At 40.6% G+C, this 24420-nt stretch overlaps 1 protein-coding gene across 1 annotated transcript in view; it reads right to left on the reverse strand.

Moving 5' to 3' along the window:
• Positions 1 to 23387, reverse strand: part of shank1 (SH3 and multiple ankyrin repeat domains 1) — a 129786-nt gene extending 106399 nt beyond the window's left edge. The window contains exon 1 of the mRNA XM_058413909.1: positions 22974 to 23387. The gene's annotated coding sequence lies outside the window, so the exon portion shown is untranslated. The remainder of the gene's footprint in view (positions 1 to 22973) is intronic.
• Between the last annotated feature and the right edge of the window lie 1033 nt (positions 23388 to 24420).

The following is a 24420-nucleotide window of genomic DNA, read 5'->3' on the forward strand; positions in this document are numbered from 1 at the left end:
CACATAAAATGGATAATTCTCCAGAAAGGGATGTAGATGTAGATCTAGGAACATGTCAGACGAGGGCGTGGCCATAGTGGGAGGAGTCAAACTTTAACACGTAGGATGTGAAGGAAATGTTAAATGATGAAACACGGAATGACTGTGGACTTTGCTGTTTTGAAACACGGTTTAGTTTCCTACATTACCCACAATGCCATTGGACTACCTGCTGATTATAATAGCACCAGTGGGATTTACTCCTCACTTCCTCATTCTGCTCAAAATATTCAAATTTTTCTAATGCCTCCGTTCTCTCCATTCCTGTAGATGATAAAATGAGTCATGTTGGTTCCTGGACACTTCCTCTGTCACAGCATTGCATTCTGGGATATGGAGTCCATCGTTTGCTCCAAAGGCTATGCTACTATCATTGACGCTGGATTTGTCATTACACTGAACACCTTCAGATGATGAAACATAATCTGTTTCGATCATGTTTGAGAAGCAATGAATATTTTTAAAGAATGAATAAACTATAAGAAATGATCAGCAGCTTCACTAAAGCCATGAGGAGGTTTTCAGTAAAGACACATTTCAGGGTGCTGGGATTGGACGAAGCAGATGGAAGATGTTCTCTGTCAGGTGTGGAGCTGCACATCCAAATGAAATATTTAAGCCGCCTGCAGAGAAGCTGAGAGACGCCGTCAGACTTCCACTCCATCTTCCTCTTCCCTCTCTCCCTCGCTTTTTTCATTTTTTATCAGAGACCTTTCTGTAAAAATGGCTTTCATCGGTGAGGTCTGAGGTGTGCACGTGGATCAGACTGAGCTCAGTCCTGCAGGATCCTGGTTATTATTAAAGAGTGCAGTAGAATTCACATAATCACTACTAATGTATTTAATTAGCTATTCATCATGAGCCTTTTATTTAGATTTCACTGCAATACACACTGACCAGGAAGGAGTCATTGCTTAAGGTCGAAGAAAAAAACATCCAGCTCCTTTCTCACTTACATTATAGCAGCTACAAACACTCCTTCTCTCACCGGATTCTCTTTATTCTCTTTCCTGGAGTTATTTGTTTAAAGGAAATGCAGCTTTTTCCACCTTAAAACTGCAAGGAAGTGGAAACTCCTCTGTCCTGAAGATGTCTGAAAAGTTCCACCTCCTTCAGGATATTAGTGTAATATGATTTTTTTTTTATCTGTTCATGTGGAGCATCTGCTGTAGGAGTCCCTGTGAATGAGCTGTTACTATAGAAACATACTATAGATGTGGTATAAGAAGATTTATTATAAATAAAGCTGTGATTTGCAGCCACACAACTGTCAGAATTCATCAACACCTTCTCAGCTCTGGTGTCTTCCTCTCCTTCTTCTTCTTCTTCTTCCTCTTCTTTCTGGCTGCTCATGTTAGAGGTTGCCTCAGGGATCATCCTTCTCCAGCTCACTCTGTCATCTGCATCTTTCTCTGTCACGCCAACCATCCATGAGAACATGTGAAGATCTCCACACCACCACCACCACATCCACAACCTCCTCCCTGCTCTTCCTCTGCTCCTCCTGCCTGGTGGTTCCATCCACAGCATTCTTCTCCCCACATCTCTCTTCAGCACATGCTCAAACCATCTCATTCTCATCTCTCTCCAAACCATCCTCCTGTTCTGTTCCTCTGAGTTACTTATTTTACTCGTCACAGTATCTTTATCGACTCTGCCATATCCAGCTCTGCCTCTTCTCTTTATATCAGTGCCGACAGATCTGGTCTGAAACGATCACGTATCATTCCTGCTACTCATCTTCATTCTTCTCCATTCTTCTCCACTCTTCTCCACTGTTCTTCATCCTTCTCCACTCATCTCCACTCTTCTCCACTCATGTAGTCCATGTTTCCCGTGAGTATTTTTTTTCCCCATCTCCAGGTTTGTCTCAACCTCCTCCCTTCTCTCACTCCAGATCACAGTGTCATCCACAAGTCCACAGTAGTCCATGTAGACTCCTGTCTGATGTCATCCCTCAACCTGTCCATCACCACTGCAAACAATCCATGATGCATCACACCTCCTCATTAAACCAGTCCATCATTCCCACCACACACCTCACTGCTGTCACTCTGTCCTCATACACTCCACATCCTGCACCATCTCACCTAGGTCTCCACCTGACTCCCTCATACAGAGGAAAAAGCCTTTATTTCTCACATATATATTACAACACAGTGAGGTTCTCTCCCTCACTCCTTATCCAAAGCTTGTTAAGATGTTGGGGTCAGAGCACAGGGTCAGTACTGAGGGTTAAGGTTCTTGTTCAAGGGCTCATCAGTGGCAGCTTGGTGGTGCTGGAACTTCAGCATTAACCTTCTGATAAGTAGACCAGAGTCTTTGAGATCTCCTCTCTCAGCACTCTAAATCCACAACCATTTCACACAACTCCTTCTAAACACTCTCCAAGCAAACATCTCTTGACCCTGGGATCCCATCATGCTCCTCACAGATCATCACCTGTCCTCTCAGCCCTTGCTCTGTATGATGTAGCTGTTCAGCATCATGCCTCTGTAGTTACTGCAAATTTCTCTTACTCTAAAAAATCATTACACTTCTCCGTTTCTCAGACATCCAGGGTTTTGTAAAGGCCTGCACACCTCATCTGGACCAACCGCTGTTCCACTCTTCATAAGTGTCCTGACTTCCTTCAGAGACCGCGCTGGTGTCCTGTCTGATCATTTCCTCTCCCCAGCATTGAAGTTTTAATGTTGACTGATGGGAGTCATGTTTTGTTGTTTTGCTCAAAATCAGATTAAATCCTCCTTGGCTCTCAGTGTGAGGTCATCGCTTCGACAGAATCCCGCTAAGAAGAACGAACATAACAATCAGACGTTATCCGACTTAACACCGTGGATCCCAGTCATTCGCTCTGCGAAGTCGTTCATTTATCACGGGGTTGAGTGTAAAAACTCCCGCGAGGTTCTCTGTTCTTCAGGTATTAGCACTTAGAGGGATTTTCATTAGCTGCTTTTTATCGGTTCACCACTTTTTTTTTTTCAGAGAACGTTTCTGTAATTGTGTAATGCTTCGTTCTTCATCCGTTCCCTCGTTCACACGCTCGAAATCAAAGCTATCATCTGCTCCAAACGTCTGCAGGACGGCTTCACGGTTTCTTACAAACATCCTTAATGTATAACAGACTCTTAACATAAATACACACGGTGTCAGTTATATCCTATATGTTTATGAGGATCTCCTGGATGACCTGATGATTCCACACACCGGTGGGTTCAGCACCGATCCTCCGCCACTCATCCTTCACATTTAAAATAAATACAGACACATTTCAACTCCACTGGAAGCTTCTTTACGATTTTTTGAATAAATTCTCAGCCTGCCGATTCAGACACACGGCTCGAGTGTTCATCGTCCGGTCCGTCTGCCTCATCAGAGTCCGGTGCGTTTGCTGTGCGCTACAGGAAATCAGTGTAAAGCTTCCTGTTTGATTGAGATGATCGTTTTCTGTACATTTAAACTTTCAGTTTAGATCGAGTTCCGCTCGATCTTCTGCCTCTTTTTTTAATCCTCTGGTACATTTTTATCTCACACACGCTCACATCCATTGTTTGCTAAAGCTAATACAAAAGCAATTCTCTTTCCCCTCCTGCTGATATTCCTGCAAAACATGTTTACAGAAGCAGCGTGATTTAGATAAACCCTGCTCGCGTTAAGCCCTGATGTTCAGACTTTTTTCTTTTTTATATATTCAGAATAATTGATTATATACTCACGTAATTCACTTCCTGCCTCCACCAGTCTGCAGCAGCGGTGATGTAATGAGCTCTCAGAACAACAGCACACATCTGGAACTGCTTTTAGCGCTCACATTATCTCAAAAATAATGCAGAGTGAATTCTGGAAGCTGATTGGTCAGGAAGAGGTTCTCTTTTCACAGCAGTATTTACGCTCTCTGCTAATGCGTTACTAATGTTCTAATAATGAGGAGGTTTGTGACTCAGGGGTAATTGAGGTGTTGTTGTTTTGTTTTGGGTTTTTTTGCTTCACTGTGTGCCTCAGTGTCTCTCAGGGTAGTTTGCGAGTCAGTGGTGGTAGTTGGAGTCTCACGGTTAACTGAGGTAGCCTTTTGCCTCGGTGTTAATCCGATTTGAGTCAAGGCAGCTTGTGTCTCGAGGCAGTGTGTAATGTAGTGTCACTTGAGGTAGTTTGTGTCATCTGTTAACTGGTTCATTGCTCAGACCTAAAGTCAATTTGTGCCTCAGGGAAAAAAAACCTAAGTAGTTTTCTACCCCGTGCATTTTGTGTCTCATTACACGACTGAGGTCATTAGTGCCTCGGTGTCAACTGAACTAGTTTGTGCCTCTGTGTTAACAGAGGTACTTTGTGCCTCTGCAATCATTAATACAATCTATGAAGTGAGGAAGTTTGTGCCGCGGAGGTAATCGAGGTAACTGTAGTTTGTGCTGTAATGGTAACAAGGTAGTTTTTTCTCAGTATTGTACTTGTGCCTCAGAGGAACTGAGGTAGCATGAGGTGCCTCAGTGTAAATTCTCTCAGGAGGATATTTTGAGCCTTCTGATGCCCGGAGCTTTGTGGTAATAACAGTGTGAGCTAACAGTCATTACACTGACACGCCTGGACCTTATGTGAAGCCAGCGTCATATTTCTGCTTATAAGAGTCGAATGATGATTTATTACAGTAACATAAAATTCCCTTTAATCTACTATTTATAAGATTTTTTTTGAACACTTATAGCAATGTCATGACGCTCATCATTACCATCATGTGACTGTGACCATAACCAATGACATTCTAATAACATCCTGACGTCGACTGACCCATCGAGTGTCACGACATCGAAATCACAGAATTCCTGAAAGCTGTTGTAAGAACTGTTCATAAATGTTTATGTAGGTTTATGTCAGCTGTCAGGACGTGCTTATGTAGCATGCAAGTGTCATGTAGCCCTTGCAAAAGGAAACTAACCTATAACACTGTGTGTATCAGACTGACCGCAGCCAGCGGACGCAGTACAGCTGATCCACGTCAACCTTTATGGAAGGAGTCTCCAGTGTCAGGGCTTAGGAACAGCTGCAACTTCACAACCTCAACTCAGGAGTTTACACATGAGAAGATGATGAGCTGCAGGGATTTTTCTACTAATAACATCAAGAGTAAGAAAAAGCGAGTGAGTGAGAGAATGACTTTATAGCTGTGGTTTTAATAAATGTAACTCGAAATGGATAAAAATCAGGGGAATTATAGGCAAATAAAAACTTTGCTTCATTGTAGATTATTTTCCTGTAGCAGTGCACGCACACACACACACACACGCACACACACACACACAGATTTACAGAAATGTCACTTTTTACATGAATCTTTACAGACTCTTTCCAGCCTGATCTCTGTAATCAATGGCCCTCATCCTCTGTTAGAAACAGCGTGTAATTTTGTTAGATTTTCCCCCAGAAGTGCAATAAAATGAGAATGCGGCGCTGCAATACAAGCGGCGCTGCACACGGGCGAGTTAAAGGTATCTCCAGCTCCCTGAATGGATTCTGTGGATAATACGGAGTGATTAACTCCGAACCTGTAAACTGAACCCGGCTCATTTTTAGCTGCACGTACTGCAGCCGGGTCTCATAGCAACCCATAAAGAAAACGATTAGATTGGTCCGAAAACAGCTGGAAGGTTTTTTTTATGACCACACAGAAGCGTGATTCACTCAACACGCATGCAACACGCTGCCAAGGAGACGACTGGACAATGAATTCAATACTGCTCCTCCCTCACGTGTCTCAGACTCATCTCTATCATGCTGGGGGGAGGGGTCCGTAGGAGGAGGAGGAGTCTGTATGAGGGGGAGGAATCTGTACAAGGGGGAGGGGTCTGTACTGGGGAGGAGTCTGTATGGAGGGGAAGGGTCTGTATGAGAGGGAGGAGATGGTATGAGGAGGGCGGGGTTTGTACGAGAGGGAAGAGTCTGTACAAGAGTGGAGTTTGTAAGAGGGGGAGGAGTCTGTGCAGGGGGAGTATTCTGTACGAGGGGGAGGAGGTTGTACGTGAGGGAGGAAGGTCAATCAAACTCAACCTGCAGCTAGAGCTGTACAGATACAGCAATTCAGCTGAAATGTGTACAGAATTATACTAACAAGCTAGCATTAGCTTTATTTATTTATTTATTTATTTATTTATTTATTTATTTATTTATTTATTTATTTATTTATTTATTTATTTATTTATTTCGAGACAGGACATATTTTATTGTGGTGTTATTTATTCCTCTCTCTCTGAGCTTCTTCTATCCATCACATGAAACCCATCTCCTTTCAGTTGGTGGTTTGAGGTATTTTTGAGATTTTCTTTTATGTATTGTGAGGTGCTTGTGAGGTACTGTGAGGTATTTGGAGGTATTTTGAGGCATCAGTTGTGGAAACTAAACTAGATTCAAACAGCAGAGTTTATTTACGACTTTCACATCCACAAACCTCTGGAGAGGAAAGTCTCAGCAGTGAAAGTGATGATTAGAGTTGATGAAGAGTATAAGAGTAATAAGAGTATAAGAGTAATGAGAGTATAAGAGTATAAGAGTATAAGAGTAATAAGAGTAATGAGAGTATAAGAGTATAAGAGTAATGAGAGTATAAGAGTATAAGAGTAATGAGAGTATAAGAGTAATGAGAGTATAAGAGTATAAGAGTAATAAGAGTATAAGAGTAATGAGAGTATAAGAGTAATGAGAGTATAAGAGTATAAGAGTAATGAGAGTATAAGAGTATAAGAGTAATGAGAGTATAAGAGTAATGAGAGTATAAGAGTATAAGAGTAATAAGAGTATAAGAGTAATGAGAGTATAAGAGTATAAGAGTAATGAGAGTATAAGAGTATAAGAGTAATGAGAGTATAAGAGTAATGAGAGTATAAGAGTATAAGAGTAATGAGAGTATAAGAGTATAAGAGTAATGAGAGTATAAGAGTAATGAGAGTATAAGAGTAATGAGAGTATAAGAGTATAAGAGTAATGAGAGTATAAGAGTAATAAGAGTATAAGAGTAATGAGAGTATAAGAGTATAAGAGTAATGAGAGTATAAGAGTATAAGAGTAATGAGAGTATAAGAGTAATAAGAGTATAAGAGTAATAAGAGTATAAGAGTATAAGAGTAATGAGAGTATAAGAGTAATGAGAGTATAAGAGTAATGAGAGTTTAAGAGTAATAAGAGTATAAGAGTATAAGAGTAATGAGAGTATAAGAGTAATGAGAGTATAAGAGTAATGAGAGTATAAGAGTAATGAGAGTATAAGAGTAATAAGAGTATAAGAGTATAAGAGTAATGAGAGTATAAGAGTAATAAGAGTATAAGAGTATAAGAGTAATAAGAGTATAAGAGTAATAAGAGTATAAGAGTAATGAGAGTATAAGAGTAATGAGAGTATAAGAGTAATAAGAGTATAAGAGTAATAAGAGTATAAGAGTAATGAGAGTATAAGAGTATAAGAGTAATGAGAGTATAAGAGTAATGAGAGTATAAGAGTATAAGAGTAATGAGAGTATAAGAGTAATGAGAGTATAAGAGTATAAGAGTAATGAGAGTATAAGAGTAATGAGAGTATAAGAGTAATGAGAGTATAAGAGTATAAGAGTAATGAGAGTATAAGAGTAATGAGAGTATAAGAGTATAAGAGTAATGAGAGTATAAGAGTATAAGAGTAATAAGAGTATAAGAGTAATGAGAGTATAAGAGTATAAGAGTAATGAGAGTATAAGAGTATAAGAGTAATGAGAGTATAAGAGTAATGAGAGTATAAGAGTATAAGAGTATAAGAGTAATGAGAGTATAAGAGTATAAGAGTATAAGAGTAATGAGAGTATAAGAGTATAAGAGTATAAGAGTATAAGAGTATAAGAGTAATGAGAGTATAAGAGTAATGAGAGTATAAGAGTATAAGAGTAATAAGAGTATAAGAGTAATGAGAGTATAAGAGTATAAGAGTAATGAGAGTATAAGAGTAATGAGAGTATAAGAGTAATGAGAGTATAAGAGTATAAGAGTAATGAGAGTATAAGAGTATAAGAGTAATGAGAGTATAAGAGTAATAAGAGTATAAGAGTAATGAGAGTATAAGAGTATAAGAGTAATGAGAGTATAAGAGTATAAGAGTAATAAGAGTATAAGAGTAATGAGAGTATAAGAGTATAAGAGTAATGAGAGTATAAGAGTAATAAGAGTATAAGAGTAATGAGAGTATAAGAGTAATGAGAGTATAAGAGTAATGAGAGTATAAGAGTAATGAGAGTATAAGAGTAATGAGAGTATAAGAGTATAAGAGTAATGAGAGTATAAGAGTAATGAGAGTATAAGAGTATAAGAGTAATGAGAGTATAAGAGTATAAGAGTATAAGAGTAATGAGAGTATAAGAGTAATGAGAGTATAAGAGTAATGAGAGTATAAGAGTAATGAGAGTATAAGAGTATAAGAGAAATGAGAGTATAAGAGTATAAGAGTAATGAGAGTATAAGAGTAATGAGAGTATAAGAGTATAAGAGTAATGAGAGTATAAGAGTAATGAGAGTATAAGAGTAATGAGAGTATAAGAGTAATGAGAGTATAAGAGTAATGAGAGTATAAGAGTATAAGAGTATAAGAGTAATGAGAGTATAAGAGTATAAGAGTATAAGAGTATAAGAGTATAAGAGTAATGAGAGTATAAGAGTAATGAGAGTAATGAGAGTATAAGAGTATAAGAGTAATGAGAGTATAAGAGTATAAGAGTATAAGAGTATAAGAGTATAAGAGTAATGAGAGTATAAGAGTAATGAGAGTATAAGAGTATAAGAGTATAAGAGTAATGAGAGTATAAGAGTATAAGAGTATAAGAGTATAAGAGTATAAGAGTAATGAGAGTATAAGAGTAATGAGAGTATAAGAGTAATGAGAGTATAAGAGTATAAGAGTAATGAGAGTATAAGAGTAATGAGAGTATAAGAGTATAAGAGTAATGAGAGTATAAGAGTAATGAGAGTATAAGAGTATAAGAGTAATGAGAGTATAAGAGTAATGAGAGTATAAGAGTAATGAGAGTATAAGAGTATAAGAGTAATGAGAGTATAAGAGTAATGAGAGTATAAGAGTATAAGAGTAATGAGAGTATAAGAGTATAAGAGTAATGAGAGTATAAGAGTAATGAGAGTATAAGAGTAATGAGAGTATAAGAGTATAAGAGTAATAAGAGTATAAGAGTATAAGAGTATAAGAGTATAAGAGTAATAAGAGTATAAGAGTAATAAGAGTATAAGAGTATAAGAGTATAAGAGTATAAGAGTAATAAGAGTATAAGAGTAATGAGAGTATAAGAGTATAAGAGTAATGAGAGTATAAGAGTAATGAGAGTATAAGAGTATAAGAGTATAAGAGTATAAGAGTAATGAGAGTATAAGAGTAATGAGAGTTTAAGAGTAATAAGAGTATAAGAGTATAAGAGTATAAGAGTAATAAGAGTATAAGAGTAATAAGAGTATAAGAGTATAAGAGTAATAAGAGTATAAGAGTAATGAGAGTATAAGAGTATAAGAGTATAAGAGTATAAGAGTAATGAGAGTATAAGAGTATAAGAGTAATAAGAGTATAAGAGTATAAGAGTATAAGAGTATAAGAGTAATGAGAGTATAAGAGTAATAAGAGTATAAGAGTATAAGAGTATAAGAGTAATGAGAGTATAAGAGTATAAGAGTATAAGAGTATAAGAGTATAAGAGTATAAGAGTATAAGAGTAATGAGAGTATAAGAGTAATAAGAGTATAAGAGTATAAGAGTAATAAGAGTATAAGAGTATAAGAGTATAAGAGTATAAGAGTAATGAGAGTATAAGAGTATAAGAGTATAAGAGTATAAGAGTATAAGAGTATAAGAGTATAAGAGTAATGAGAGTATAAGAGTAATGAGAGTATAAGAGTATAAGAGTATAAGAGTATAAGAGTAATGAGAGTATAAGAGTATAAGAGTATAAGAGTATAAGAGTAATGAGAGTATAAGAGTATAAGAGTATAAGAGTATAAGAGTATAAGAGTATAAGAGTAATAAGAGTATAAGAGTAATAAGAGTATAAGAGTATAAGAGTAATAAGAGTATAAGAGTAATAAGAGTATAAGAGTATAAGAGTATAAGAGTATAAGAGTATAAGAGTAATGAGAGTATAAGAGTATAAGAGTATAAGAGTATAAGAGTAATGAGAGTATAAGAGTATAAGAGTATAAGAGTATAAGAGTATAAGAGTAATGAGAGTATAAGAGTATAAGAGTATAAGAGTATAAGAGTATAAGAGTAATGAGAGTATAAGAGTATAAGAGTATAAGAGTAATAAGAGTATAAGAGTAATGAGAGTATAAGAGTATAAGAGTATAAGAGTAATAAGAGTATAAGAGTATAAGAGTAATAAGAGTATAAGAGTAATGAGAGTATAAGAGTATAAGAGTAATAAGAGTATAAGAGTAATGAGAGTATAAGAGTAATGAGAGTATAAGAGTAATGAGAGTATAAGAGTAATGAGAGTATAAGAGTATAAGAGTATAAGAGTAATGAGAGTATAAGAGTAATGAGAGTATAAGAGTAATGAGAGTATAAGAGTAATAAGAGTATAAGAGTAATGAGAGTATAAGAGTAATGAATGAGGTGAGGTTTTCAGTAACAGCTGATGATTATGTCTGATGTTTATTAGATGGGATGTGAAGGTGATCCCACCACTCTCGCTGAAGGAACCATTAAAGTCTCAGTGTTTGATTTCTCAGAAAATGTTCTGAGGCGTTTACAGATATTAAGGTTATATAAAGAACCCTTAAAGAAGTGTGTGAGAGTTTGGAGAATCTGCTGCATGAAGCTGTAACCAGATCTTCTCCACTTCCTCCACATCACACAGCTGTTTCCTCATACTGACAATCTCTCTGCTCTGCTCTGACTGAGGAACTCATCACACCTGGACTCAGGTCTTCTCCTCTTTCTATACACATCAACATCAACAACACAACAACAACACATCACAACAACACAACACAACACAACAACAGCCTAACAACACAACACCACATCACAACAACAGCACAACAACAACAACACAACAACAACAACACATCACAACAACAGATCAACAACACATCACAACAACACAATAACAACACAACAACATCATCATACCAACACAACAGCAACATCACAACAAAACAACATCACAACACAACATGACAACATCACCTCCTCTTTCTATACACATCAACATCAACAACACAATAACACTACAATAACACCACAACAACAACATCACAACATGACAACAACATCCCAACATCACAACAACATGACAACAATAAAAAAACATAACACATCGCCTCCAAAACACGAAATCTCTAATCTGTATAGAAAAGTCATCAAGAAAGAAACATCTGGAACAAAAAGAGTCACAGTGGTGGAAAAAGAAGAAAAAACAAAACACAAAAAAAGTCAAGTGTAAAAAAAACTTTAACACATTATATATTATATTATATTATATTATATTATATTATATTATATTATATTATATTATATTATATTATATTATATTATATTATATTATATTATATTATATTATATTATATTATATTATATCACACATCTGTAAAGACTCACCTCCCTAAACCTAAAACAGTCCCAGCTGCAACCCAGAAATGTGAGGTTTAAAACAAAAAGGTAAAATCTGTAAGATGTTTTTGAGTGACAGAGACGACGTTGTTTACACACAAACATTCCGTCATGTCTTTCTAGAGTGGTTACTGCCCCTAGTGGTTAAAACAGGAAGTGCAGCATAACTAACCAAGGCTCACTGGGGCAGGAGTCACACTGCCCCCAGCTCAGGACTGGAGCAGCAGAGAGGGCAGTTAATGATACACTGCCATAAAGAAGATAAAAAAAAAAGCAAACATTACTGATTTTTATTTGCAAATAAAGAGAGAGAAAAGAAGAAGTAAGGAGAAAGAAAGAAAGAAAGAATAAAAGTGTGTCCTGGAGTTTCTTCAGTCACCGTTAGTGTGAGTGTGTTCAGTAACAAGCTCAGAGCTGCACCAGCTGCTGCTGTGTGACTCTACAGCTGAATATTCTGACCTACTAATGACCTTCAACTGTCAGACCCTGAGTGTGTAAAGAGGCTCTGTGTGTGTGTGTGTTGGAAGCAAAGAAGAGCTTGAAGTATGTGTGGACATGAGAGTTAGTGGGTCAGATATTCACACGCTCCAGGCTCTCTGCTCTGTGTGTGTGTGTGTGTGTCCAGTCACAGAGCTTTGAACAGAAGCTAAAAATACAACCAGCATTGGCTCGCTTCATTGTTAATGCACATGAGCAGCCAAATCAATCACTTCAAGTCCTTCACTGCATGCTAAACAGCTTAAAGCACACACACACAAACACACACACTTCCCCACAAGTGCATTCCCAACACACAAGCTGGAATCTTACATGTTTAAGCCTTAACATTAGAACACTTGTATTTCTTTTAAACTCGTCAGGTTTTAAAGCGATGAATATTTTTGTGTTCTATAAATTTCAGCTTTCACTTTTTTTTTCTGACTGTTGGTTTTGTTTCACTGCCTGAAGTCGCCTCAGAACCGTGCGAGTGTAGGAGCACCACAGCGCTTTCGAATGCTCGATTCTGATTGGTCAGATTGTGTCGCTTCATTTTCACCAACAGCAGCTGAAACGGTAAAACCCCTGAACTTTCAAGTCTAGACATCATCGTCACAGTCGCTTCATCTAGACCATGCTTTTATTTCTCTCTTGCGCGAATTCTGGACTGATTTTATCAGACTTGTACACTGGAATTCACCACTGGTCAGGGATTTCTCAGTCTGATTCGTCAGGTCCTGACCGGAGAATCACCACGACGCCAAGACAACCGAAATAAACCTGTGAGGAAAAGTAGCAAGAGCCACCAGGTAAAACCAGCGAGCTCTGTGTGGTGTCCAGTTCCTCAAGAACATCCTGGATGATATCAGGTGTAGGATGAACTGGACTTCCTAACCATCCTTTGTTAGACTCACACACCCCTCACCCTCATCCCAGACCACACACTGACCAAGTCCAAACACAGGGGAGTCTGTTCATGACCAGAAACTGGTGTGTTCTAAAGAACCGGTCTGATTATTCTCCTCAGATCCTGCTCACCTCATCTGGAACAACGCTCTCCTTCTCCCTGCCCTGTGAGTTCACCTCAATCATCACTGCTGTCTGTCTACATGCCTGCGCAAGCAAACAGCTTCATCCTCAAAGGTCTGAACAGGTTAGAGCTAAACCCCCGGAGGCTGCTGTGGACAAAGCGGACCTTGCTCCGGTCAGGCCCTATTTCATTCAACACCCCGGAAGAGAGGGAAACACACTGAGTACAGGATCTGGATCTCTCTCTACGTTGGGTGAAGCAGAGCCACGCGGTCATCCTTCTGATACATCCAACAGACCAAAGAAGACGAGCACTGGACGAAACGGTCAGAAGCCTGTGATGTTCTGGTTTGAGTACACGGGAATCTTCATCATCAATAATCCCAGATTACGAACTGAACCAGATAGCTTTGATCTAGACTATATTTTATTTCTTCTCTCTCTCACTGGTTCTTTCTTCTTGATTCTGATTGGTCATCAGGTGTGTCTGAGTTCTGACTGGTCATCAGGTGTGTCTGCGTTCTGATTGGTCATCAGGTGTGTCTATGTTCTAATTGGTCATCAGGTGTGTCTATGTTCTAATTGGTCATCAAATGTGTTTGCGTTCTGATTGGTCATCAGGTGTATCTGCATTCTGATTGGTCATCAGGTGTTGATGAACTCTCTACACCAGCAGCTCTGACAGTAGGGCAGCTGCACAGCACAGCTTTATTCATCATTAATGCTCTCGCTCTGGTACGTTTCTATAGCAACATCCCGCTCACAGCGGACGCTCCATAAACGGATTAAAAAACATGCCGATGTGGAATTGTGAGGTTCGTGTAGCGTGTATGGAAGGAGACTCAGAGCTAAAGCTGGAACTTCTACACACAGAAACATGCTGCTAATGGTAGCTGCTAATATGCTAGTGAGCATGCTAGGTTATTCATCCAACTAGTTGTGCTTAGGAAGAGAAAAATATCTGCATTCTGATCCATCTATAGATGAGGAAATGAACAAGACAGAACAAATAACATGTAGAGTGTGGATTATAATCATCCTGGATGGTGTGTAACAGAAAAGCTGCTCTTATTAAAACGTCACAGGTGGAAAAACGTCTAAACGTCATCTGACTAAACCGCCGTGATGTTCCAGGAAGCCCAGAGAAGCGAGAGTTCCTCACTGCAACAATCCTGCAGCATCTGCAGAACGAGCCGAGCGTCACTCGATAAGCACATCGGGGGAAAACGCTAACACAGAGCTACAGCGTCCATCCTCAAACCAGCAACCAGGAGGAGGCTAAAAAATAGCTGGGCTTTGATGATGCAGCCGGGAATTCTGGGAGATTTTTAACTGCCCTCCCTTTCTCATTCAGTGCATCGCATCTGGGGAAGAGAGAGAGAGAGAGAGAGAGAGAGAGAATAAGAAGAAGAGGGGAGAGAGAGAGAGAGAGAGAGAGAGAGAGAGAGAGAGAGAGAGAGAGAGAGAGAGAATAAGAAGAAGAGGGGAGAGAGAGAGAGTGGTGTTGTCCATTGGGATTTACTAAAGTCATTCTGTTCTGTTTCTGCAAACACACACACACACACACACACACACACGGCTGTGAGACAAACCCCCTCTTCATGGTTCACACTGATGTAAACACCATCATTCAGTGTTTGAGCTCACAGTGCTAGACCAATTTACACACACACACACACACACACACACACACACAGGGTTTACTGAACCCCTCAACCACACTATCCACAGAATTTCCTGAGAAGCTGAACTGTGATTTGAATGAACTTTGCTGACATCAGCAGGTTTTTCTTCACTGCCCGTCTCTGTACCACGACACGTCACTGTGGCATCAGAGCAATAAAACACCGAGTGAAGAGCTGCTACAGATTTCAGTCAGCTTTGTGAAGCAGAATCAGTTTCTTCTTAAAGAAGGGGGCGTGGCCTAAAGCCTGGAGGTGGAGCTTGTACTACAGGAGAGATGATGAAGTTATAATGATTTACTTCACTTAAATTATTTTCCTATAACAGATGTTTCGAAGTGTTTTATTCCCCTTACACCACAGCTATTTCTGAATTGTTGTCTTTTCCCTTTAAATTAAAGAATGCTTCTTATCCATTTGTAGCTACATCTGTGAAACAGGTCACTTCCTGTTCTTGCTGATGTCATCAGTTGTTCCTTCACCAGCCTCATGACTCCATGTTGAATCTGATACAATACAAATGCACCGTGTTTGATGTGGTTTCCCAACAACAAATCGACCAGCTTTGTTCAGAATTTGGGGCATTTATTAATGAACAATGATACTGTAGAGAAGGACTAATTAATCTAAGTTAAGGGTAATTAACCTTGATAACCAATTAAATCACGACTGATTTGAAATCTTTGCCTCTGTCAGATTATTACACCCCAAATTCAGGTGCGGGTTTGAGCACATATTGTGAAGTTTAACACACAGGAAACATGTAAATCACACCTCTAATCCTCTCACACCATCACTGATACATTACAGCCGTGATCCGAGGTCGATACGCGTCCCGGCTCACGTGTTCCGGATGGACAGACGACGCAGGCTTGACCACGGCTCAGTCCACACAGGGTTTAACACATGAAGCACTGATCACCCTGATTCACAAGGAGACTCCAACTGCTAATATGCAGTGTGAGTGCGGCTTAACACTCTCACAAACAGAGAGCAAGAGAGAGGGAGAGACAGATGGAGAGAGGAAAAAAGGAAAGGGAATATGAGAGAGAGAGTGAGAGAACGAGCGAGAGAGACAGAGAGACAGAGAGAAAGAGAGAGAGAGGACAGTGCTGAAGTAGGCCAGAGCGCAAGGGAGTGCCGTCTGTCCCAGATCAGCCGTTTACCTCCGGCAAAATGATGGAATGAGGGAACGTGGGGGGGGGCATAAGGGAAAGAGAAGAGTGAGAGGAAATTGAGAGAAACTAAAAAGAGGGAAAAGGGGTTGTGTAAATGAGAGGAATAAATTTGAAAAGCTTGAATCGTTCCCTGAAGAGCAAACACAGCAAATGTTAAAGGAAAGAGAAACATTACATCACTGTCCAGAAACTGACAGAGAACAAAGAACAAAGAGGGGTGAGAGACACTGTGTCTGAGAGAGAGACAGAAAGAGAGAGAGACAGACAGAGACAGAGAGAGAGAGAGAGAGGAAAAAAGCGCCATGCAGGAGTGCACTTTGTTGCTATTGATCCCTTCCGCATAGTTAGAGTTCAGATTCTTCATAGGAAATGTTATTAAGTCTCTGCTAATAAATAAATAACACACACACACACACACACACACACACAATGAAATACAGCTACATCACCACTGCAGTACAAAAGCCTGAGAAGAACGTAACTAGACCAGGTCATGAACGGAAGCTTCCATGGTGAAGTGCCCTTGGTGAAGTGCCCTTGGTAAAGTCCACTCATCCGTTATTACTGAGTGTAAGTTGTAAGAGTGTAAGTGTTAGTTCTGAGAGGCACTTGATGGCACTTTTCAGTGACTCACCATCACAGCGTATATCCAAGCGCCTGGACCTCGTTTCAGTCCCCTCACCATCCAACTTCCTGTTTCCTCTTTAAAACATTCATTTACACAATTTACCCCATTGACCTGTGAGGCTAAGGTCACTAACAAGTAATGGAAATAGCCTCTATTTTAGCATGGTGTGTGTGTGTGTGTGTGTGTGTTGCATGTGCAGATTGGTTATGAGAGGGAGAAAAAAAAAAACATTACACACCAAGTTCCCGAAATTATATTTCTGGTAAAATAAAATAAAATAAAATAAAATAAAATAAAATAAAATAAAATAAAATGCTTGAGCTCATAACAACCTGGAATTCAGAGTGAAATTTCAGGATATAACTCCATGTTCTTCCAACTAATGCTCAATATCAATAATTATTTTCTATGATCAATAAATAATAATTCTATAATTGTTTATGTACAAAGAAATATGCTAAACCGGTAGCTATAAGCTTCCATGACTGGTAAGCAACATTAGCCTCCCAGCTCCCCGTCTGATTAATAAAGGTGAGGATCGACTGGACTGGTAGAAGCTACACAAACGGTACTTTTGTACTTTTTCTCAGCTGTACTTGTGTAAGTGTTTGAGTGTGGATATAAAACACCCCAGACCGCACACTGATGAGGATTTTGTCTGGTGTCGAGTGAATAAGTCTGGATAATGTGTAGATACGTCACCAGACACAATGTCTGCAGGCAACACCGGGCATTTCTCGAGCAGAGACGTGGACCTCAGTGTCACTTTTACTTATTGTGATTGAAAATCTCCTGGCAGATCATTTCACATCTCTCTCTTTTCTTTAGTGCTGCTCAGAAAGACATTTAGGACACATCTGTTAAGTGCACACGCTAGAACGAAAAGCATTACTGGAGCAGCAGGTGTCCTCCAGATCTGGGCTAAAGTAATTCAGTCAGTTAGTGAAGCACACAACGACGAGATTCACCGAGACTGACGTGTTGCCTTCATTAAGTGATAGACATAGAGGCCACGCCTCCTTCAGTGGGACTGACAGGGACAGAAGTCATGCCTCCTTCAGTGGGACTGACAGGGACAAAGGTCACGCCTCCTTCAGTGGGACTGACAGGGACAGAGGTCACAGAGGCCACGCCTCCTTCCCTGTAACTAGCGGGACACAGAGGCCACGCCTCCTTCCCTATGACTAACGGGACACAGAGGCCATGCCTCCTTCAGTGGGACTTAAGTGAGAATCAAAGAGATGAAAATAACAAAATCCACACCTTCTTCAATAAGACAGACAGACACAGAGGCCACGCCTCCTTCAATGAGAGAGAGAGATACAGATGCCACATCTTCACTGAGACACAGAAACCACACCTCCTTTCCTGTGACTGGTGGACACAGAGGCCACGCCTCCTTAGAAGAGCTGAACAGAAACAAAAGCCACACCTCCTTAAATGAGGCAGACAGGTACAAAGGCCACACCCACTTTCCTGAGACTGACTAGAAATAGAAACCACATCTCCTTCTGTAAGACTGAAAGAGAGAGAGACATACAGTCAGAGACAGACAGAGACAGACAGACAGACAGAGACAGACAGATAGATAGACAGACAGACAGAGCAGGTTTGGGAAACAATAAAAACAATAAAGAAAATAAAAATAACTTTACAAGCCTGGAGTTTCTCTTTCTGCTTCTTTGAGTTGCGTTTATTTTTCTCTCTTGCGCTTTGAGAGGATTTAACACGGCTGAGGGGATTTTCTCTTCTCATTTTTACTGTAAGAGCTTGGACACATCGTTTGAAGTATAAAGACAGCTGCAGGACTTTTACACACACACACACACCATCGTACAGGATGTATTTTCACATTTGTCCCATATATGGTATTTTGAGGGCTCATCAGATTCTCTCTCCCTCTCAGTAAGGTCTGTATCCTGGTCAGGCTTCTGCAGGATCTGGAGTTTCTCCTGGGAACGCTTGGATGTGTTCTACTTTCACACATCACTAAAACAGATACAGAAAATAAATCACCTTCTGCCTTGAACACCTTCTGACCGGAGAATTACTCATATCTCTCATAGACTGGACGTGAGGAACGCCACAGGAAGTTGGCTGTCCAGTGTGATGAGCTGATTTGCATGTCATGTATAGTGATGTGCTGAAACCCTAAAATCTGATGACTACAGCTGTGTACACATGTGGCTAGAATCTTTTTACACTCTCAAAAAATTAAGCACTCTTAAGGGTTCTCCAGGTGTGCCTCTGAGGAAACCCTAAAGGAGCCCTATTTCTTAAGATTTTTTTGTTGAAGATTGTCATCTAAAGCTAAGGGACTGTTAAAGCTAAGCCTTTTTCCGTCAGAAAAAGTTTTAAGTCAAACCATTTATTATCCAAAGAACCCTTAAAGAACATTTGTTCCTCAGAGTGATTTTAAATATTGTGACCAAATATTGTGTCAGTAAAAACTGAGAAAGTAACAGACAGTGCGATGAGAGAGAGAGAAACAACACAAGGCTCGTCACTCAGTGACACTCTTCTCTCGGTTTTCTCTGACGGCTCACATTCGTGTGTAATTACCGCTGGCCGATGCAGTGACCCGCAGCGTTAGCTCCGTGGGCTGAGCTTCGAGTGCAGGAGATATTATTGAGCAGACACAAAAGATTGCTGAGATTAAACTTGGGTGATAACGGAAAAAAACACCCTCCCATCCTGAACCAACACACACCCTCTGTTCTAAACAAGCAAGCATTAGCAGAGCGCTACGCCCACACACACACACACACACACACACACACCTGAGCAGGGACCTTCCTTTTCTATTCAGTTGTATTCAGATTGCAGCTCCATGTTATTAACATGATGTTAAAAGCCTGTGGTCATGATGGCTTCTGGAGTTTGTTTTTCATTTGGATTTGTGATTTTAAAGTCAGAGGATTTTGCAGGATATTAAGTGAAATTCCTCAAATACTGACAGCTTGAGTAAAATATTGGAACAAAAGAAAATCTCTCATTTTTTGTGGATCTCCAGACTGTACCGTAGACACACTCGATGCCTGAGGAGATCGGCCAACGTCCGGCCGGACGGAGCAGCACTACTGCAACCACCACTTTATTAGACCAGTATGAAGTTGGTGGGCGTGGCACTAGAGGAAAAGCTGAAGAAACTGCTGGATTCAGCTTTGCTAAAATCACTTTTTAGACTTTAATGAAGAAACCCTTCTTGATCATACTGTTCAGATGTTTGTGTTCAAATTCATTAGGATGAAGGAACAATTCGTTCGAACTTGCAAGTGAGACACTCAACTCTCCACAAACTAAAGCTGCAAACCCAAACAGCCAGCTCAGGTGACCCCCTCTGACCGAGCTTGTGGTGCCTGAAGTCCGGCCTTTCTTCATCAACTTCAGTTCCTAGCAGAAATAAGTTCCCACTTAGAGCATCAGCTCAGAAATGGAAAAAAAAACTCATAACTGTTGCTCCTGATGATGATGATGATGATGGTTTAATGACGTCTACATGTCCTGTCTACACACGATTCAGGCCCAACATCTTGAGATTAGACACTGCCTACACGCTCCATAATCTCAAACAGGAAGTTGATTCTGAAAGGTCACATTAGAGCAAATGCAGTCTAATTGAACTGCCTTCTCATCCACACACACACACACACACACACACACACACACACACATACACATACACAGTGGGCTGAAATATCAAGCATCAGGGATCGTAGAGCAAATAATCTGCCAGGAACGAAGAAAGACAGTGACTGGGATTGCTGTCAAATTTGTTCACAGCTCTCAGTAGGGGTGTTTTATAATATGATGGAGCAAATATAAAAAATCATTTCAGAACACTTTCTCTGATTTTTAGTGTTATTTATTAACATCACCCTCTATCTGTGTTCAGGAGAAGGCCTGAGGGTCTGAATGAAGGAAGAGCCTATTATTACAAGTAAAGGAGGTGTGGCCTGTGTGTCTGTTAATGTCAGCTAAGGAGGTGTGGCCTCAGTGCCTGTCAGTCCCACTGCAGCAGGTGTGGCCTGTGTGTCAGCTAAGGAGGTGTGGTCTGTGTGTCTGTTAATGTCAGCTAAGGAGGTGTGGCCTCAGTGCCTGTCAGTCCCAATGCAGGGGGTGTGGCCTGTGTGTCTGTTAATGTCAGCTAAGGAGGTGTGGCCTGTGTGTTTGTTAATGTCACCTAAGGAGGTGTGGCCTGTGTGTCTTTTAAAGTCAGCTAAGGAGGTGTGGCCTCAGTGCCTGTAGGTCCCAATACAGGAGATGTGGCCTGTGTGTTTGTTAATGTCAAGTAAGGAGGTGTGGCCGGTGTGTCTGTCATTCCTGCTGAAGGAGGCGTGGCCACTGTTCCTGTCAGTACCACTGAAAGAGATGTAGTCTCAGTATCTGTTCGTCCCAGTGCAGGAGGTCTGGCCTCTGTTCCGGTCAATCTCAGTGATGTTTAGCGTCTTTGCCCGTCACTCAAAGTAAAGAAGAATGAAAATGTTGTAATTCTCCTGGTTAGATTGATGTTAGATCAATAGTTAGACCAAAATATTGTAAAACTATAATAGTTAAAACATGAGTCTCTTAAGAAAAATCATTCAGCTTTGTGTTTCTACTGAATCTTCATCATGACCAATAAACAGAACTACGCTCAGTTTAATCATCACGTGATCTGCAAATGAAACTGGACCTGACAAGCTTCAGATGTGGAACAGGATGGACTGTCCTTAAAGTGAACACGTCTCCTAAATAGACCAGGAATTTAACCCGATTATACAGGAGCATCAATGTACACACATGACACGTAGAAGTCAGTTATAGTTCAGGGGCTGAAAAAAAGTGAACATCTGGCTGAAGAAGAACCAGCACCAGTGTGGAAAGGAGAGACAAAAAGTGAACATCTGGCTGAAGAAGAACCAGCACCAGTGTGGAAAGGAGAGACAAAAAGCGAACATCTGGCTGAAGAAGAACCAGCACCAGTGTGGAAAGGAGAGACAAAAAGTGAACATCTGGCTGAAGAAGAACCAGCACCAGTGTGGAAAGGAGAGACAAAAAGCGAACATCTGGCTGAAGAAGAACCAGCACCAGTGTGGAAAGGAGAGACAAAAAGTGAACATCTGGCTGAAGAAGAACCAGCACCAGTGTGGAAAGGAGAGACAAAAAGTGAACATCTGGCTGAAGAAGAACCAGCACCAGTGTGGAAAGGAGAGAGAAAAAGCGAACATCTGGCTGAAGAAGAACCAGCACCAGTGTGGAAAGGAGAGACAAAAAGTGAACATCTGGCTGAAGAAGAACCAGCACCAGTGTGGAAAGGAGAGACAAAAAGTGAACATCTGGCTGAAGAAGAACCAGCACCAGTGTGGAAAGGAGAGAGAAAAAGCGAACATCTGGCTGAAGAAGAACCAGCACCAGTGTGGAAAGGAGAGACAAAAAGAAAAAAAAATCTGTTACTGTTCCATCAAAGTTTATCCTCTGGATCTACTGAATGGCATGAAGCCAAAGCAAAAATTCTCACAAAACTATACAACCAAACTTCTCTGAAATCTGAATGAGAAGATGTAAGAAATTGGATTTAATTTTATTTCACACATATGAAACGGTAAAGAAGGTCCAGTAAAACCCTTACCTCATCTTTTACAACTTTTCAGTCTTCAGACAGTTAGAAGTTTGCGAGTTGTTTTAACATATTTTAGCATCAGAGAGAGAGAGAGAGAGAGAGAGAGAGCGCGAGAGAGCGAGAGCGAGAGAGAAAGAAAGAGAGAGAGAGAAAGAGCCAGCTCGGCATAACATTGGAGAGCAGAACTCGGTGGGTGTTGATGAGCGAGCGAGTCTTCATGCATGCCAATGTGTGTGAGTGGGTGTGTTACCAAGAGTGACAGAAGCTTGAACATCTCCACACCGCTCTATCAGAGCTCTCACTCCATCACTGCTGTACTGGGCAGGTAATATTCAAGGATAATTCATTTCATTTCTTCCTCATCCTCCTCTTTCTGCACAAACTACCCCCCACCCCTCAACCAGTTATAACTGAGCTCAATTCAAACAGTCGGTGTTTCTCCAACACTGCTGCTGAAACACAACTCCACCAACATTCGACTATCCGTTCCTCCTCCCATGCAGTCCGGTACGCTCGATGCGGTCCACATGTGTGCACTCACTCTGCTCTGCAGAAACGACACCACAAGGAGGAACTTGGAGAAATCTACCAATCAGCTTCACACTTCTAAAATCTTGAGCAATTTCTCTTCTCATCCAAGCATCAACCCCACCTTCTGAGCCAAAGAGCCTCTCCAGCCTTCTACGCATCTCTGGGAGAAAAGCAGTAAGGTTTTACTTACTGTCTTCCGATGGTGGTCTTCTTCGGTTGTCTCTCGTTTGCAGATCCCTCAAGATTTAACGAGACAACAAATCCAGCAGCAGCAGCGGCACAGCGAAACAGAGAGAAACAGAGAGAAAGAAACGAGGGAGGGAGATGAAAGAAAAATGGGGAGGTGAAAAAAGAAATGGAGAAAAAGAAATAACAGCAACAGTAAACGGACCTCTGGAAATCACATTGTAGAGCGAGGCGAGGGATGGCTGGGAGAGACCGGAGAAATGGGAGGGATATCCACGGCGTTCTGGAGGACTAGAAGCGCTATAGTAACACTTCTGACAATCCTTCTCTCCCTCCCTCTCCCTCTCTCTCGTTCTCCCTCCCTCTCTCTCAGTCGTTCAAACAGACCTGATCCCTCAGTCTCTTTCAGCTGGTTGGTTGCTTTCTCTCCTCTCTCCTCTCGTATGCTCCGTCCCTCCCCCCTCATTTTTCTTCCTTCCTTCCTTCCCTCCCTTTCTCCCTCTCTCCCTCTCTCGCTCTCGCTCTCTATCCCTCCATCTCCTCCTCTCTCTCTCTCTCTCTCTCTCTCTCTCTCTCACCGTCTCCTCCACAATGCCATGATGTCTTTTGGAGTTTGGGCTTCAAGCTGAAAGGGAACTACAGAGATTCGGAGAGCGATACGAGGCAAAGACATCACCGTATCAGCTGTGCTGCATGCATACAACGCGTTCAACGCAAAATTCATTACAAAAGGGCTGCTAACATACGCCCACTGCGATGCAGCGTGAAGATACGAGGCAAGATCTGCAGACAAAGGCAACCTGAAATGAGGATGAACCAGATAAAGTCAGAGAGAGGCATGAAAAAGGAATACATTCATAAGAATCTAAATGAAGGATTTTGAATATAGGAAGCGATTAGGGTAATAAAAAAGGTATGCTAGGTTACACTAGGCATGCTAACCTTGCCACCGCTCTAACCTTCATAACTTTTCATACAAATTAGGTCATGCAAATTTGAACTGCTGGAGACGGAGGGCAGAGATGATTAGATATTTATAAGAATCAGACAAAAGGAAATGAGAGATTAGTTTGCTTCACGCTTTCACCTGAACAGCATTCCTAAAGGTCAGAAAGGTACACTGGAAAGGCGGGATAGCAGGGAATTTTGGGGAAAAAATAAAAGAATAAATCGCCCACCTCTGCAGCAAATTGGCCAGCAGTGGTGTATGAAGTGGGTGTGAAATGACATGAGCTTTTACAATGGTTCGGCATTTTCCATTAAAGAGGGGACCACATCGTTTTTTCAAGTAGCTGAAATACTCAGCACTACACCGTAATCCGAAGCAACATACAGGAGGGCTTTGTAGCTGGCATAAAAAAATATTTAAATGGAATACAAATTGTGTAGAAGATTATTTCATCACCTGAGAGCCAGTAGAGAGAAATCTGAGGAGGTTGAGTCAAGCCATG

The sequence above is a fragment of the Hemibagrus wyckioides genome, linkage group LG02 (genome assembly GCF_019097595.1).
Source record: "Hemibagrus wyckioides isolate EC202008001 linkage group LG02, SWU_Hwy_1.0, whole genome shotgun sequence".
NCBI classification, from domain to species: domain Eukaryota; kingdom Metazoa; phylum Chordata; class Actinopteri; order Siluriformes; family Bagridae; genus Hemibagrus; species Hemibagrus wyckioides.